Below are 13456 nucleotides of genomic sequence, written 5' to 3'. Positions count from 1 at the left end.
ATGAAGTGTAAAGTGTTGCTCACCCGGATCCCAGAAGTTTATTTTACTGGTCTGTATGTGACCCCTGAACTAAAGTGAGTGGAACACCCCCGTCCTAAACTGGTCTGTTTTTCAGGGGACGTCTGCTGTTCTTCTCAGTTAAAGATCGTCCTCCTCGGAGGCAGAAACTCTGGAAAGAGTCGTGTGGGGAACCTAATCTTAGGCAAAGAGGAGTTTGTCACCAAGGAGAGGACGTGGAGCTGCCGTAGACTGGGCGCGGTGTGGACGGGTCTCACGGTGGTGGACTCTCCCGGGTGGTGGTGCGACTTCGGCGTCCAGGACTCATGTGAGCTGGTGAAGGCGGAGGTCCTGGGCAGCGTGTCCATGTGCTCTCCAGGCCCTCACGTGCTGCTCATCGTGGTAAAGCCAGATCGGCGTTCTCGGAGAAGAGAAGCGTCGTCGGGCGGTGGAGGAGCACGTGGCGCTACTGGGGGACCCGGTGTGGGCTCACTGCACGGTGGTGTTCACCTTCAACGACAAACGCAGACTGGTCAAAGCGGAGGACGTGGTGGAGCGGGGGGGGGCGGGTCTGCGCTGGCTGAGCGACAAATGCGACCGGAGGTGTCACAGCGTCGCCTTCAACGACGACGACGCCCAAGTCCAGGAACTGCTGGAGAAGATGGAGGAACTGGTGAGAGCCAATGGGAACAGAGAGTTTGAACTGGAGGGACGTCTGGGACAGGAAGTGTCCGAGCAGAGGAGGCGGGTGGAGGACAGGGCGCGGCGGAGGTTCGCCAAAGTCAAAGAACACCGAGCTCTGATGAGAGGTGAGACGACCGCCACATCCACCTGAGGTTTAGGGCAGGAGGTCCACCAATGACCCAAGGGTTGGGGGTTCGAGTCCTGCTCTGTCCTAGTCATGTGTTACTGTGTCCTTGGGCAAGACACTTCACCCCCACCCCCCCCCACTTTGCCTCCAGTGTCACTCACACTGGCGTATGAATGTGTATGAATGTTTGGAGGTGGTGGGAGGGTCCGTTTGGCGTTGATTGACAGCTCATCCCCAGACAATAGGGCTGTGTATCGGCAAAAATCTGGCAATACGATACAAATGACAATACTAGGATCACGATACAATATGTCACAATATATCATGATACTGTTAAAAAGGCAATTTTTTTTTGTTTCTTTTTTTCAATGATTATTTCCTTGAAGAATTGAATTTAACGCCATTTGATCGCGTGTCAGTGTACGCTAAGACCCTGGTTTACATATCCGTAACCGCTAACCCTAATCGCTAATTGTGCGGCATTTTACGTGTAGTGAAAGCTAATAATGCGTACAAATAACACATCAATTAAAAGTGGTGTGTTATCTGTACGCAATTCGTGATATCACGTTGTAGAAGTTGTGAAAATTTCCTGTAAACTCTGGAGTAAAAGAGCTGCGTATAAGCCGGGAGTCGGACGTCCACAGTTCAGTTTCACTTTCAGTTTCACACCAGTTACCGCATTAATGGAACAAGCCCCCCCACCCCTTTGTGTTTATCCAGTGAATCGATTAGTTTTTAAAATAATCTACATAATCTACATCGTTAGTCGCAGCCCTATTTCACACAACTAGAAAATCAAATTATTATTTATTTATAGGTTTTATTTGTATGTTTGACATCCGTGCTTTTGACTAGGGCTGTGTATCGGCAGGAATCTGGCGATACGATACAAATCACAATACTAGGATCACGATACGATATATCACAATATATCACGATATATCATGATACTGTTTAAAGGCAAGTTTTTGTTTGTTTCTTTTTTTTTTTAAATGATTATTTCCTTGAAGAATTGAATTACACCAGAAATCTGCACAAATACTAAACACATTTTTATTTGATCCCAACAGGATCTAATGTTCTATCACAAAATGTTCCTGTGTTCAAACTGAAATTCTGTTTTACAGACATTACAGTTTCAGATCCTGTTCAAATGTTCATATTCTATTAGTTCAGAACGAACAACAGAACAGTATTTTAGTTCAATTCCAACAAAGGAACTAATTATTTAATAAAAGATGTTAAATATAATAAATAAAATATAAACAAAAAAGACATTCAAAAAACAGTAATGAACCTCCACAATATCTGCATTTGAGTAAATACCTAAAAATATCGATACAGTACTTTTTAATATCGATACAGTATCACAAAATTAAATATTGCGATATATTGCAGAACTGATATTTTCTAACACCCCTACCAGAGCAGGTGTGGATACAGATGTAGTTTAATAGTCTGTCCAGTCATGTGGGTTTATCTGGAGTCGCTTTTCCATCGACCCTCAAATTGCATAAATATGTCTTGCACATAAAAGTTTACCGAATGGAAAAATTACAATTTCGCCAAAGAACTCGTTTTTTGATGAAAAGTTTTTGTGCTTGCAAGAGGTGGTTTTTCGATCATAGTTAAATTGGTATATCATGCAAAACTGCAATGGAAAGACCTTTTTGCGCAACTAGAGTCACGTGAAAAAAAAAAAAAGGATGTTGACGGATGTTGTAACAAGAGAAGAAGAAGAGTTTTAAAGAAACATGTGGGTGTGGTGGACACACCAGGAAACCACTTTTTTTTTATTTGGTATGAGATAGAGGGGGAACCAGCATTCTAGATTCAAAACTACACATATTTATGTTCATGTTTATGGAATGACTTCTACTGACATCTCGCAATAATAAATAAACAAATCATCACATTTGTGATTTAATGGAAAAACCGACATTACGCACTTTGGTTTTTTCAACATTGAGTAAATCTCGGTAAACTTTTGCACATATGTCCATATACCATACCAAGATAATTTTTACTAGCTCCATTGGCAGATTTTTTTGCTTAATTCAAGATTATTATTATTATTATTATTTTTTACTTAATTCAAGCTTAATTTTTTTGCTTAATTCAAGATTTTTTTTTTTTTTTTTGCTTAATTGAAGCTTAATTATTTTTGCTAAATTCAAGATTTTTTTTTGCTTAATTCAAGATTTCTTGTATCTCACCGGAAAGTTCCTCTTTAGGTGGTTCTGTCTGATTTTAAGTGTGATGAGATATTTGGACTAGAAATGAGAAAAATACACTGAGTTAGATTTAGATTTTTTTCAATGAAAACTCACCTATTTTCATTCATTCATTTATTCATGTATGTATGTATGTATTTATACTTATCGATCGATCGATCGATCGATCTATCTATCTATCTATCTATCTATCTATCTATCTATCTATCTATCTATCTATCTATCTATCTATCTATCTATCTATCTATCTATCTATCTATCTGTCTGTCTCTGTCTGTCTGTCTGTCTGTCTGTCTGTCTGTCTGTCTGTCTGTCTGTCTGTCTGTCTGTCTGTCTATCTATCTATCTATCTATCTATCTATCTATCTATTTTATTGGTTTATTTAATAAGGACCATGTATATTTATGAACATTACAGTATAAAAAAATACACCCATGTAAATATGACTAGAATCAGTCAAAATATCTCCTTTTATCAGCAGTCTTTAGGCAGGTGACGGAAAAAAACATAAAACAGTCAATATTAATATAGCACCTGTTCGCTATAAATGAAAAAATGAAAAAATACAAATAAATAAATAAATAAAACAAATAGACATAGGATGATGACATGGGCATTAGTTTATACGTTCACCTCCTTCCTTCATATTTACATATAATTAAACAGGATGAAACTTTATGGAAATGTAGTTCATGGGTCAAAGACAAACTCATTACATGTTTTTATAGCATTAACACAATAAACCTGAGAGTTTGATGGAGTTACAGAAATAAAGACCTGGATGTATATGCTCATTTTTGCATTTTTATCTTCTGTCTTCACCCTGAATTTGACTGGTGTTCAGTTTTCAAATAATGTCTTTGTCCTTCACACTCTGGTTCTTGTTGAAAATGTTAATCTCCAAAAAAAAAAAAAAAAAAAAAAAGATTCCGATTCAGATAAGCTTAATTTCTTTTGAGCCGTGAAACAGAAACCACATGACTTACCTTCATCCAGACCATTATTCATATCAGAGTTCAACGGTTCCAGAACCAAAGGAACAAAAGGGTCATTGGATTTGCATCTGAACCCTGGAATGTGGAGTCCAGATGGAAGTGGTTCAGGTTCAGGGTAGACCACATGACATGGGTCCGGGGTCCTTCCCCTGCAGGTTTGGGACCAGTTTTATCTACTGAAGGGAAGGGTGGTCGCTGTTAGGTCATCAGACCCATCAGATCTATTCCACAGGAACATGGATTCAACATGAGATTTGATCAGTCATCTGCATAAACCTTTGAACTCAGAGGAAGTCTGGGTTCAGTCGGACCGCACCAGACGAATAGGAACAAAAAACCTAGAAATAAGGTCGACTCCAAATGATTCAATGTGTTTTAGAGTGAAAAAAGTGAAATTACATGATGAAAATGTTTATATCGACAAACTGTCTTTTTTAAAAAATCTGAAAAACATGAACAACCATAAAAAAACTGAAATTTATGAACAAAAAATCAGTTTAACTTTACCAATATTCTGCCTCAGTTTATCATTTCCACATGTTCATTATATCGCACAGATCACAGTGGATCTACAAATACACAAAACATTTAATAACAGACAGAATATTAGTACAATTACACTGATTTATATTAACATATTTCAGTTTGTTCATATTTATTTAGTATTTACTTATTTTTCTATCAGAATTGTATTTTTTTTTTTTTTTTTTTTTACACTAAAACAAAGAGAAGAGTTTGTATTTGTCATTATTTATAGGTTATTGTGTTTTTATTTGACTGGTTCTGGCCCACTTTAGATCAGATTGGTCTGAATGTGGAACCTGAACAAAAATGTTTGTTAATATCTTTAGTGTCATTTCTGTGTTTCATGGCCCAGACTGGACCCTTTAGTGGGCCAGGTTTAGCCCACAGACCGTAGGTTTGAAAGCACAGTCATAGATAAGAATGTAATTTTTCTTTGTTTTAGTGTAAAAAAAAAAAAAAAAAAAAAGGAAAATTTCATTAAGAAAGTGTGAACAACAATGTACAACCTTATATCTAAGGAAAAATGTATCTTAACTTATTACTCTACCTATCTTATCTTATCATTTATCTTATCTTATCTTATCTTACCTTACCTTACCTTATCTTATTTCAACGTACCTTACCTCACCTTACCTTACCTTACCTCACCTCACCTCACCTTACCTTACTTACCTTACCTCACCTCACCTCACCTTACCTTACCTCACCTCACCTCACCTCACCTCACCTTACCTTACCTCACCTCACCTTACCTTACCTTACCTTACCTCACCTCACCTCACCTTACCTCACCTTACCTCACCTCACCTCACCTCACCTTACCTCACCTCACCTCACCTTACCTTACCTTACCTCACCTCACCTCACCTCACCTTACCTCACCTCACCTCACCTTACCTTACCTTACCTTACCTTACCTTACCTTACCTTACCTCACCTCACCTCACCTCACCTTACCTCACCTTACCTTACCTTACCTCACCTTACCTTACCTTACCTCACCTCACCTTACCTCACCTTACCTTACCTTACCTTACCTTACCTTACCTTACTACCTACCTTACCTTACTCACCACCTTACCTTACCTTACCTTACCTTTCAGAGAGGTTGCGGCCCATGACTGATATCAGGATCGTGTTGGTCGGAGCAAAGGGTTCTGGGAAATCGTCGACGTTCAACACCATCTTAGGCAGAGCGGACATGCCGCCGTTCAGCCGGACGTCCCGCTGTCGGGTGGGGGACGGCGTGGTATTTGGCAGACATGTGACGGTGGTGGACACCCCCGGCTGGTGGAGGAACTACTTCTGCCACGAGACCCCCGTGTTGGACCGGAGGGAGCTGGTCCTGGCTTTGTCCCGGTGTCCCCCGGGGCCTCACGTCTTCCTGCTGGTGGTCCGCGTGGACAGATCCTTCGGCGAAACCAACCGCAGAGCCGCTCAGGAACACGTGGAGCTCCTGGGTGAAGGTGTCTGGGCCCGAGCCCTGGTGGTCTTCAGCTTCGGGGACTGGCTGGGGGCCGCCACCGCCGAGCGTTACCTGGAGACGGAGGGGACGGCCCTGCGGTGGCTGGTGGACCGCTGCAGCAACAGGTACCACGTCATCAACAACAGAACCAGAGGGGACGGCTTCCAGGTCCGGGAACTGATCGGCAAGATCGAGGAAACGGTCGCCGGCGGCAACGGGAACTGGCACTATGAGGTGGAGAGGAGGGTGACGGAGACGCTGGAGAGGAGGAAGAGGAGAGGAGGAGAGGCGGAGGGAGGAGAGGAGGAGGAGGAAGGAGGAGCAGAGGAGGAAGGGTCGGACTCAGATGGGTGAGGAAACCAGGGGGGTCAGCATAAGGCCTGGGGGCCAAAACAGGCCGCAGGGGGGTCCGATACTGGACCACCAGAGGAAGTTAGAAAGAACAAAATTATACTGAAGATTTTAACGATCAGTGGTGTCGAACTGGCGTGAAATTAAGCCGAACTGCTGAACTGATTTTCATTGTTCCTGTGACCTTTGACTGACCCATCTTCTTTTCCAGAGAAGCTCCGCCCCCTGTCAGAGCTCAGCTTAGTCCTGGTCGGCGGCAGGAGAACCGGTAAAAGCTCCTGCGGAAACACTGTCCTGGGCCGACAGAGCTTCGACGCAGACGTCCAGACGACCTCCTGCGTCCGAAAACAAGGAGAAGTTGGCGGAAGGACGCTGACGGTGACGGACACGCCGGGAGGCTTCTCCGTGACCTCTGACCTCCTGCGACCTCTGAGCGCCGTCCTCCTGGTGGTCAATGCCAGCGCCGCTTCAGGGACGAACACAGGGAGGCCGTGGAGCAGCAGCTGGAGGCGGGCGGAGTCCAGGCGTGGAGGCGGGCCCTGGTTCTGTTCAGCTTCGGGGATTGGCTCGGAGACGCCGGCGTGGAAGAGCGAATCGAGAGCGAAGGGGAAGCGCTTCAGCGGCTGGTGGAGAAGTGTGGAAACAGGTACCACGTTCTAGACAACAAACACAGGGACGGAGGAGCTCAGGTTGGACAGCTACTGGAGCTGATAGAGGAGATGATGGTGGACGACAGGATGGACGTCTGTCGCAGAGGAGATCATGTGACCAGAGGTGTGTCATCCAGACCAGAACAGCTGATGGAGGAACTAACACTGGACCGAAAGGACTCAGAAGACCACGGTGGACATCAGCTGACCCACCACTGTGAGTAGAACCTCTGTTGAATCCTCAGCAGCAGCAGATGGAGACGTTATGTTTGGTTTTCAGATGCACTGATTTCCAAGAACTTTGAGGTGTGGTGGAAACACTAACCATGCATTTTACCAGGGATTCTTTTACTCAGGTCAATAAGTTCCTGGTAATAAGAAGTTTCTGGGAGTCTGATGGAAAAGGGGCTCATTTATGGTGGCACAGTATTCGGGATGTAACGATTACCGGTATAACGATAAACTGCGGTAAAATTGCAGACGGTTAGTATTACCGTTTAAATTCTAATTATCATGATAACCATGTTTGATTACCACACTTTTAGGGGAGAAAACCCTATGGAAAGATCTGCTTAATGTCAAATATTTGAGTATAGTTTTAATTTATTACAGTTTTGATTTTCTATACCTAATATTTGGAACCAATATTCACTTCTAAAGTTTTTGAAAAGCTTTGTTAAGCATCTGTGTGTTATTTATGCAATAAATTATATACATTTTTCAGATCAGATTTTATATTTATTTTTGTCCTTTTGTGTTTTTATAGTAGGTTAAAAATATAAAAATAAAAATAATAGACAGATGATATAGATGAAGTTGTGCTGAAAACATATCCCAAACATGGGTATAGTAAACATTTGTTTATATAGTATATAAAGGCAAAATCAAAAGGACTGAAAAACGGACAAAATAGACTCAGACCACTAAGGGTTAATATTGAATGTTTCCGCCAACAGAAGGTACATTGTACCAGTTATTTAATTTTTTTTTAGTTTTAATTTGTTCTTTTAAATACAACTTGGTTAAATCTTTCAGTGTGTGTATTAGTACTTTTTGAACATTTTGAGCAGTTTCAACAATACTGCGATAATAATAACTGTGATAGTTTTGGTCACATTAACCGTAATTTGAAATTTTCATATCGTTACATCGTTTACCGTGGGGTAGTGTGAAAATTCATGGGGCCCAGCATTTGTGTGTCCAGTGGATACAGGTTAGAAGCTGTGAGAATTTCATGTAATATCCGCTGAAAAATAGAAGAATAGAACCAGGAGTTGGATGTTGAAAGAATGGAAAGTTTCACTTTTGTTTCACGCTAGTGTTAGTTTATGGACCGCACCCCCATGTATATAACTGGCCCCCCCCACCCCCCCCCCCCCCCCCCCCCCGTTTTTTTTGACAAATCGCACCCTGTGTATAAGTATCAATATCAAGCAGCATATGTCAATGGCAAATATCCGGTTTGATAACATAAAGGGCGTTTGTTCAAAAAAGGTAGAGAACCACTGATCTACACAGAAAAACAAAGAAATATGTGAAATATCAGTATATAGTTAAAAAAAAAAAAGAGCACCCCCCCACCGTTTTTTTGACAAATCGCACCCTGCACACACCATTGTTATAAAATATGAATTTAACGCCCAATATTTATTCAAGGGCTTAAATGTAATTCTGAGGTATTTGTAATTGACTTTACTTGACGCTGTAAAACAGGAATTTCAACAAAGTGAAAAAAAAAAAAAAAAAAAGACATCTGGAAGAAGAGCTTTAGTTTTGACTAAAAGGAAAAACAATCTTCGTCCTGCATTTTTTTCCACATTAGGTCAATTATGGTCGCTCAGCTGCATTTGTTTAGTTTGAATAAATCCAGCCAAGGTAAAATTGCTCCGTTGGCAGATTTTTCTGTCAAATACGTGACAAGTTGGTCACATTTATAGAATATTTGGCTTGTCTGCAGCAGAACTGTTTTGCACTGAAAGTTCAGAGCATTGAACTGTTACTGGAAACGTTTAGTTGAAGTTTATGCTGAAATATTTGGTCAAACAGAAGGAATGAGTTCACAGACATCTGCAGCAAACAGGTATTTAAGAGGGTTGAGTCTGGGTTCAGTTTAAGAGTCAGAAAGTGAAAATCTGATCATATTTAGGTCACATTTATGCATTTAGAAGAGACAAAAAATGCTGTTTATTATATGTACAGTTTATTTTTTTGCATATGATATAAATTAGACATTCTGATACACTGAGCTTTCATCTAAGAAGTTTACTGGTTCTCGGTCAGTTATGGTCGTTCAGCTGCATTTGGTTAGTTTGGAATAAATCAAACCGAGATAAAACTGCTCCGTTCTGTTTAATACATGAAACATTTAGAAATATTTGGCTTGTCTGTGGTAGAACTATATTTACAGTGAAAGTATAGAATAGAATAGAATAGAATAGAATAGAATAGAATAGAATAGAAAAAATAAAATAAAATAAAATAAAATAAAATAAAATAAAATAAAATAAAATAAAATAGAATAGTAAATAATGAAATAAAATAGAATAGATAACAATAGAATAGAATAGAATAGAATAGAATAGCTGTTACCACTAATACCGCTAATACTGCTAACAGAGCTAATACTGCTAATATCGCTAATACCGTTAACGGGTTCACAAATATTTGTCATAAACAGGTATTTCCGAATGTGAAAACCTGATCATATTTATGCTGAAGAAGAAAAAAAATACACATATTTTCCCACATTTCTCGTAACTAACTGTATGCAGTGCAGTTTCTTTTTGCATATCGTTAGCCTCATAGCGTAATTGCCTTCGTCATATTTTAGCCAAATTATGAAATCCGTATAAAATGAATCATCAGCTTCACTATCGGGGGACACATGGGAGGGACCACATGTCGTAAAAGACGAGCAGACCCTGGTGGACAGATAAGAACACACAGCTGGAGTTTGTATTTCCTGTTTGAACTCACCCATTGGTGTATTTTGTCGTCCACAGCATCTGACCCGCCCCCGGCCACGCCTCCACCAATCAGCTCCAAGACTCCAGATGCAGCTGGTCCGATGGCGGTGTTACCTTCAGGACGAACGGGGACCTGGACCAGGTTCCTGGACAGACGGGTCCTCAAGTCCCGCTTAGCCTCAGCGGTCTGCGGTACAGACGGGCCGTGGTGGACCGAGGTGGACCAGATGGGGTTCAGGGTAAACCTGCCCCATTTGGTTTGTGTCCGCGACCCTGAAGGTCAAAGGTACAGCCTCAGATGTCCTACAGCCGTTTGGTTTCCTACCTCCAGCCCAGACCAGGACGCTGACAAGAGGACAATGTCAGCGACGGGCGGCTCTTGTGTGTAGGGACTGGACTCTGAGGAGGTCTGGAGGTCTGAGGGGGGTCCCAGGGTCTGGAGGTCCTGAGGGGGGGTTCAGGTCTGGAGGTCTGCAGGACCACAGGGGGCACCAGCCTGGAGGAGCTGGAGGCCTTCATCGACTCTACGTTCAGATCTGGAACAAACCATGGAGTCGTGTTATGGAGGAGAACCCGAGCCGGACCAGGTCTCAGACCCAGAGGCGGGGACGCGTTCTGGCGACTATTAGTGAAAAACTATCAAAGCTGGACGTTCTGGAGGAGATCAGACTGGATTTAGCAGAACTGAAGAAAAGTCTGGAGACCAGCCTGCAGAAGCATCGAAGAGTTTAGAGAAAACAGCCAGAAGGATCCTCAAAGTCCACTTTTGACTCATTTAACCCTGAAGACCCAGAACTGAAGTCAGATCCCAAATGAAGGTTCTCTAGATCCTCCTGAGACCCTGTAAGCAAAGATTTTGGTTTTTTTTAAATTACCATAATTGTCTGACTGGAAACGTTATGATGCCACAGTTCTTCAGGTAATATTTTTAAATGAAATGTTTCTTTTGCAGTGGACAAGTTTGTTTGTTTTTTTTTAATAAAGATATGAGATTGTTGTCCACCACAGAGGACAGAAAGAACAGCTGGGTCTCAGGAGGATATTCAGCTTTTCTTAAGTGAGTGTAACACCATTTATTCTCCCCCTCTCTCTGTATCGCTCTCTCTTTTCTCCTCCTTTCCTCTCTCTCTTTAACCCCAGCTGGTCCAGGCAGACGTCAGTCCTCCTCAGTCTGCTTACTGCTCCAGGTGAAAACTGTTAAAGGTCCTTTTTCCGTCCCTCTGTCTCCTCTCACTAGTCTTTACTCCTGGAGGATTCTGTTGGTTTCTGTAAATTGGCCTCAGTCTGGTTTAGACCAAATCTATATTTTTAAGTGTCATGAGAAAACTTTTGTTATGATTTGGTGCAATATAAATAAAATTTGATTGACTGATAGATTGTTCTAATATTACCTTCTGTATTTTGCATTTTTTCAATGTAAATCGTGTATTTTCCTGTATTTAATTCACTGATCATGTAGATGTTCATTAAAACTCAGAGTAAAGTTGAGGGTTATTATATCAGAAAAAAAAGTGACTTTATCAGCAAAAATATCCATAAATGAACCCAGTGTGTCCATCCACTGTCACTGATCCGACTCCATGGGTTTTACTGGTGAATCAATGTTGTAGAAGATGACGGTGTTTCCATGGTAACTACAGAGCCTCTGAACGTCCAAATGGATCATATCTGATGACCGTGAAAAGATGAAGAACTGTGTTTTACATCAGTTATAGACATGTATTAATAGGATTAGTGGATCAACATTTATTAAACATTTTAAGGTTATGGGAAAAAAAAAATGTAGATGTAAAAACCTAATTTATAATAAGAGCTAATACGATTTAGAGCTGTTATAACGACCAAAAAAGACAACACACAAATAAAAAAACAAAGGGTTTTTATTTCTTGTAACTGTAAGCAGTGCAGTTTCATAAACATATATATTCTACAACAATTGACTTTTATAGAGAAGACACAGGTGTCAAACATACGGCCCATGGGCCAAAACTGGCCCACCAAAGAGTCCACTTCCCTCCGTAGTATGAATTGTAAAAATTTTGCAAAATGTACACTGAAAAAGCCTTACTTTGGACTAGTCAAGTACTATCATAATAACCTGTAAATAATGACAACTCCAAAATTTTCCTCTTTGTTTTAGTGTAAACAGTGAAATTACATGAAAATGTGTAAATTTACAAAATAGCCCTTCATAAAAATGTGAATAACCTGAACAAATATGAACAATCTGAAAAGTCTGAAAGAAATAAATGTAATTGTACCACTATTCGTCTGTTATTAAAGTTTTGTGTATTTGTAGATCCAGTGTGATCTGTACGTTACAATGAACATGTATAAAAGATAAACTGGGGCAGAAAATTGGTTAAAAATGCACTTAATTTTCTTAGGAAATGTTTTTTTTTTAAAGATAGGTTGCTAGATTTAAACACTTTCTTGATGTAATTTTACTTTTTTCACTTCTAAACATAGTGCATAGTTTGGAGTGACTACTTTAAAAATAAATAAATAAATCAATGAAATGAACTGATGGTCTGGCCCATTTCAGATCATATGGGCTGCATGTGGAACCTGAACTAGAACAAGTTATTAACTTTACTATTAACTAGTTATTATACCGTATAATTATCACCATGGTTGTTATTGTTAGTATTGTTGAAATTTCTTGTGAGGGTCTTCGCCCCCCACCCCCCCCGCCCAACAAGTTAAAAGGAAAAAAAAAAAAAAAAGAATGGAACCTGAACTAAAATGAGGTTGACAGCGCTGATTTAAAAAAACAAAAACAAAAAAACCCTGTATGTCAAACGTTAATTTACAGGGTGTCCATAAAGTCTCACAGTTTGAATCTGTTAAAACAATAGAAAGACAATCAAGACTCAAATATACTGTTATAATATGTAGTAATTTTCAGTGTAAACTAAGGTTATCGTTAACGAAAACTAACGAAATGATGAAAACTAGAATATATACACATTTTCGTTAACTGAAATAAATAAAAACTATAATTAAAAGAAAAAAACAATAACTAACTGAAACTGTATTGTGTGCTTACAAAACTAAAACATATAAAATTATGGATAAATTCCCTTTGTTTTCGTCTTTGTCAATATCAGATTGATACAAAAGCGATTTATTTCGCTCTAGCTTTTTTCTGTCGTCACCATACGACACTTGACGGTCCGTCACTTGTGGTTTCCGGTCGTCTTCTGGTCCCTACTCTACCTGGAAACATGGAGACTAAAGTTGGAGAAAGCAGCAGAGTCCTGTCTGGGATTTATTTGAATACGACGACAGAGAAGAAGAGAAAGAGACGACTAAACTAAAATTAACTAAAACTAAGCATTTAGAAAAAACTGAAAACTAATACAGGGTGGGGAAGCAAAATTTACAATGAACATTTAGTTGTTTTTTCTCAGCAGACACTACGTCAATTGTTTTGAAAACCAAACATATACTGATGT

At 40.2% G+C, this 13456-nt stretch overlaps 1 pseudogene; it reads left to right on the top strand.

Annotated features, from left to right (window-relative positions):
- LOC115424128 (GTPase IMAP family member 8-like) lies at positions 1-10730 on the top strand (annotated as a pseudogene).
- The last annotated feature ends 2726 nt before the right edge of the window (positions 10731-13456 follow it).

Source organism: Sphaeramia orbicularis, chromosome 8 (genome assembly GCF_902148855.1).
Source record: "Sphaeramia orbicularis chromosome 8, fSphaOr1.1, whole genome shotgun sequence".
NCBI classification, from domain to species: Eukaryota; Metazoa; Chordata; class Actinopteri; order Kurtiformes; family Apogonidae; genus Sphaeramia; species Sphaeramia orbicularis.
This window is presented reverse-complemented; position numbering and strand designations above follow the sequence as displayed.